The sequence below is a fragment of the Herpailurus yagouaroundi genome, unplaced genomic scaffold (assembly GCF_014898765.1).
Source record: "Herpailurus yagouaroundi ecotype Mexico unplaced genomic scaffold, PumYag 28, whole genome shotgun sequence".
In the NCBI taxonomy this organism is placed as follows: domain Eukaryota; kingdom Metazoa; phylum Chordata; class Mammalia; order Carnivora; family Felidae; genus Herpailurus; species Herpailurus yagouaroundi.
Genome location: NW_024412376.1, coordinates 111,129,776 through 111,135,552, shown reverse-complemented (window position 1 = coordinate 111,135,552; position 5,777 = coordinate 111,129,776). Strand labels below are relative to the sequence as shown.

Below are 5,777 nucleotides of genomic sequence, written 5' to 3'. Positions count from 1 at the left end.
GTTATTGTATTGATATATAATACCTAACCCTAAATTTTAAAAATTCTTGTCGACAGGGATATTTGGGTTGTTGTTCAGTTTTATTTTATTATTATGATTATTTTTTTTTTTTGGTCCTTTGAAGTCATACTAAAAAATAGTATGGAGGTAGTACTTTTATATTTGGAAGCAATATGAAAGTACTTGGGAAAAACGGAGGTGTTGAAAAAAGTAATCTGTCAAGTAGTAGTCTATGAAAATTTCACAGATGGTTGTGAAGCAACAGTCAAACTTAGAACACTTTTAATATTTTTCTTGTAAAGTGAAAAGAATGTACCTTTGCAATCATCTTATTTGTAAGAGTCTGTAAAACAGTTCTGACACATATTTCACTTACCTAAGTGTAATTCATGAGCAGGATACTTGTTAATAGGTTTGTCAACTTAAAGACTGTGTACATTGTGTGTAGTAAAAGCTTAGGAATGTAGAGGAACTTCGGTTAAAAGTAGAAAGAGATATACTTTAATTACATTAATTGTGTATATTTCTAATAGTCAATGTGGTAAATAAGGTAAAAATTCCATTTTCCATACTGTACTGGTGACTTGTAGCAGTTGGTTTGTATACTCCATTTGCTGAAAATTTGGTAGTTTTACTGCTAGGTAAGTGACAAATTTAAATAGTAAAAAAGTTACATTTTTCTTTAGTTACCCTGGTTTTTACAGTAGGAAAGAGATGCGATGGTGAACTAATTTTTTTTTAATATTTATTTTGGGGAGAGTGCAAGGGGGGAGGGGTGCAGAGAGGGGGACAGAGGACCCAAAGCGGCTCTGTGCTGACTGGCTGACGGCAGCAAGTCCAATGTGGGGCTCAGACTCATGAACCACACGATCATGACCTAAGCCGAAGTCAGATGCTCAACCAGCTGAGCCACCCAGGTGCCCGTGAGATGAAAATGAAAAATAGTTGGGATGATGCCAGGAAAGGAAATGACAGGACTAGAGAAGGAATGCACAAAAGATGTTCTAACTATGCCACTGTTCATTAAATAATATCTAGCTGCTAGAGATGCAGAGATGATCACTGGTTAATATTTATTAGACAATTGCCATGTACCAGTTGTGTGTCACCAAATTTAACCTTTACAATGATTTTCTGAGGCGTGGTACTGTTCTCCATGTATCGTTTATGAGGATGCTGAAATTCCAGGAGGTTAACTTTATAAAGGACATACACTTGGGATTTGGACCCAGACAGGCTTAATAGGAGCTTTCATTATCTTTATCTCTGGCTTACAGCTTTCTCAGTAGCACGTGTCAAGTAATTTTATCTTTTGTTTCCTCATAAAGAGGTTGGTTGGAAATAAAATGAAAACTTAGTAAGTGCTAAGGTACTTTTGTAAGCACTTTAGTGTACTTAGTTTCTTATTCCTCACAACTCTTGTACAGTAAATTCTATTAGCCATATTTTAAAGATGAGGAAATTGTGACCCAGAAAAACAACTTTCTGAAGGTCATACAGCTATTTAGTAGAGTCAGGATTTCAATGCAGCTTTTCTGGCTTCAAAGCCCCATCCTACGCTTCCTTTTCTGATACAGTAGGAAAAGTAAAGGTTTTGCAGTTTGGGTGTTTTTGCGTTAATTACTTGATGTCAGACTCCTTCATCTGCATGGTACAATTATACCTACCTTGGAGAGGTGATATAACAATGGTTAAGAGCTGTGAGATAATAGAAAATAGATGTACTGGCTCTGTCCCAATTCTTGGAACAGTAAACCCTTGTTAATTCCCAAGTGATAAGAGCACTCGGAGCATCTTTTGTTCTTTATTTTTTTTTTAATGTTTATTTTGAGAGAGAGAGAGTGCACACACATGAGCCGGGGAGAGGCAGAGAGAGAGGGAAAGAATCTCAGGTGGGCTTTACACTTGCTGCAGAGCCCAACCTGGGGCTCAATCCCACGACTGTGAATGATCTGAGCCGAAAGCTAACTGTGGGTGGGCTCCTGGCATGGCTTTTGGATGATGGTGATGGCTCACCAGAAAGACCAGGCCATAATTGGAAGCTTGGAATTTTCAGCCCCACTCTCCATTCTCTGGAGAGAGGAGAGAGGTTGGAAATGGAACTGATGATTGATTATGCTTATGTGAAAAAGCCTCCGTAAAATCCCAATAGTATGAAGTTCAAAGGAGCTTCCAGATGGGTGAATGCATCCACACTGGAGGGTGATGCTCTCCAACTTCATGGGGGCAGAAGCTTCTATGCTTGGCACCCTCCCACACCTCACCCTATGCATCTTTTCATCTGACTATTCATCTGTATCCTTTATCCATATCATAAAGGTATCATTTATACCTTTAAACTGGTAATAAACATAAGTGTTTGCATGAGTTCTGTGAGACACTCTAGCAAATTAATTGGACCCAGGAAGGGGGTCATGGGAACCTCAGATTATAGCTGATCAGTCAGAACCACGGTAACAACTTGAATTATCTCCAGGTAGAGAGTGTCAGAATTGAGTTAAATTGTACAACACCCAACACAATTGCTTGGGGGGGGGGGGCAATTCACATCTGGTGTCAGAAGTATTGTGAGTATAGCTGTAGTGTAAAGGAGAAACAGGTGTAAAACAGTTTTCCCAATTCGAGGGTAGACTAGACTATCCAAGTTCCTAACCCAGTTCCATCACTTAGTCTATGATTTGGGGTAAGTTGCTTCATCTCTCCATTCCTTAGTTTTTCATATAAACTGCAATTATTAGTAGTAGTACCTACTTCATAGAGTTTTTATGAGGATTAATATAATTAAATTGTTAATTAATGTAAAGCACTTAGAACAATCCCTGTTATACAATAATCACCTAGTAAGTGTTGGCTCTTACCTATAGTGTGAGAATTAACACATCTCACACACAGGTGCTGAGTGAAATGTAGCTAATAGTATAGCGATTCCTATCATTGCACAATTATAGAGAATAAAGTGTAGATATATGTAAAAGTGATTCAGATATTTAATGTCCTAAGTTTAGAAGAAGAGGGGAGCATTGGGTGACTTGAAATACAGAAAATCTGGCACAAGACAAAAAGCAAGGAAATGAAGTTAGACTTAAAAAGATTTTCTATGTCAAATCCCTGCCAGATGTACAATGTTGTGGTGAGGAAAAAATGTTTTAAAGGAAGAAAAGCCTTCCATTGAGGAAAGTGGAAAAAAGTTATGCCTGTTAAATATTCCCCCAAATGTATCAAGTACTCCTTCAGAGACCTCACAATACATTATAAACGTTAATTCATTCTGGAAAAGCTAGGCCATAGATGGTGCTATCCTGATTCCGAACATAAAAAATGACCTTGCCTGATGTGAACTGATAGCTAATGAAGTAACAAAGACTGCTGTATATGATATTTATGTCACCCAAATTTTGTATTTACTCAAAGAGAACTGAGATGTGCTGGGAATCGTCATAACACGGGAATGATAAATTGCTAACTACTCAATGTGATCACTTACCATAGTGACTCCTTTGTGAACTTCGGGGAGTCTCATAGGTAACAGTTCCAATAAAATAGATTACTGGTTTCTGGCATCAGTCCAAGGCAACAACCTGTTTTATGTCAGCATGTTAAGCTATGGGTAACTATTGATAATAAAAATATTAAAAATTAAAGTGGAAGAAAATACCAAATTAGTGGTCCAGTGACTTACTCTACCTGCTGACTAGCTTTGAGATAGTTTCTCTAAGCCACTGTTTCTTACCTATATTCTTACGAAGGAATTAATGTATCCTTTAATTTTTGTGTAGAAATAAATTTATTTGCTTATCAGACCTCAATGGTCAAAGCTTTTGGCAAACTGGGAAATTACTTTTTGTGATCCTAAACATAAAAAATAGCTTCGGTAACTTGAATAATTATACTCACATATCTGACACAAAAAAATAAATTCCATCTCTGAGGAGTAGCTGGAGTTGCCTATTCCTTCCTTGTCTAAAATAAAAGAATTTTAAGTTAATGTTACAGTAATATGTTAACATTACCAAAGTAATTCAAGAAAGGTGAAGGTCAGTATAATTTACATCTCAGAGATAACAATGAGGAACATGTACCACTGTCTGAATAATAAATGATCCCCCAAAATCATGTAGGATTCAACTAAAGTTCCAAATCATTCAAGCTGAAAGTTGCTTCAGGTAATAAATCATAGTTTAAAAAATTCTTTTAGGTAGTGATTCTTTTTAACACATTTGCATTTTGCCATTAAATGTGTAAACACAGAAACATAAAAATTTAAACCACCCAAATCAACAAACATTAACATGTATGTTTTAAATTTTGCTTAAAGTTTGGGGTGCATGGGTGGCTCAGTTAAGCATCTGACTTCAGCTCAGGTCATGATCTTGCGGTCCATGAGGTCGAGCCCCGTGTCAGGCTCTGTGTTGACAGCTCAGAGCCTGAAACCTGCTTGGGATTCTGTGTCTCCCTCTCTCTGCCCCTGCCCCACTCACACTCTGTCTCTCAAAAATGAGTAAACGTTGGGGCGCCTGGGTGGCGCAGTCGGTTAAGCGTCCGACTTCAGCCAGGTCACGATCTCGCGGTCCGGGAGTTCGAGCCCCGCGTCAGGCTCTGGGCTGATGGCTCAGAGCCTGGAGCCTGTTTCCGATTCTGTGTCTTCCTCTCTCTCTGCCCCTCCCCCGTTCATGCTCTGTCTCTCTCTGTCCCAAAAATAAATAAACGTTGAAAAAAAAAATTAAAAAAAAAATGAGTAAATGTTAAAAAAAAAAAAACAATTTAATCAATTTTGCTTAAAGTATATTTTCTCAATACCAAGGTTTTTAATTTGATATAGTTACTTTAGCTACGCATTGCAGATATGTTTTCTGGATTCCTTTATTCATTTTTGAAGAAGAAAATGACTTTTTTACATGGGTTTCTATGTAAAGCTTTAAGTGATAGTAAATACTAAGAATAAATATTTTCAAAACTACAAACAAAACAACAAAAAACTGGAGGAAACGAATAAAATGGTCTGCCTTAAATAATACAGGGTAGCAATTAGGAGTTTGACCTCTGGAGCCAGATTGTTTAAATCCCAGGGTCACCACTTACAGTGTGTCTTTGGCCTACTTAATCTCCATCCCAGTTTCCTCACATTGGATAATATATGATGTTATAGCCATTTAAGTAGTTAAACCATATAATGTACATTTAGAATAGCACTTGGCAGGTAGTTAAGTGCTTAGTGTTAGTTACTGTTAATCCATTTAAAAAAATTACTCCACTTGAGTTAATTTTCTCCTTGGATCTATCATATCATAGTGCTACAATCCAGAGTGCCTAATGTGGTAGGTTTAAAAAGCAGATTTCTGTGCCCTACTATCACAGATTCTGATTTAGCTGACTTGGTGTTGATTTAGGGACTTGTATTTTTAACAGGGACCTCAAATGATCCTGATCCAGATGGTCTACAGAATACACTTCGGGAAACACTGCCCTGGGCACACCAGTTTTAGGTTTCTCTTAGCTAATAACAGGGACATGACTGTAATTAATTACAAGAATGAAATATGGGGTGGTATTAACATGGGACTACAAAACCTCAAACTTAGTCCCGTGAGAATCTCTTGAAAGCAATGGACCTTCCCCATCCCCCGCCCCTCAGTACAATAACGTAGGCTTAATCACATTTTACATACCACAAGTGGGTTCCTGGACTCTCTGAAGCTAGAAGTCCTTGGGCCTCAGGAAACTTTACACTAGGGGACTGTTCCTTTTATCCTTAAGCATTGCTTTAAATGGCCTATGTT

At 37.6% G+C, this 5,777-nt stretch overlaps 1 long non-coding RNA gene across 1 annotated transcript; it reads left to right on the top strand.

The window, feature by feature from the left end:
- The first annotated feature begins 4,460 nt into the window (after window positions 1-4,460).
- Window positions 4,461-5,338, top strand: LOC121034723 (uncharacterized). The gene is made up of 2 exons (XR_005792580.1): window positions 4,461-4,498; window positions 4,737-5,338. It is a non-coding gene; the product is annotated as an uncharacterized LOC121034723 (long non-coding RNA).
- The last annotated feature ends 439 nt before the right edge of the window (window positions 5,339-5,777 follow it).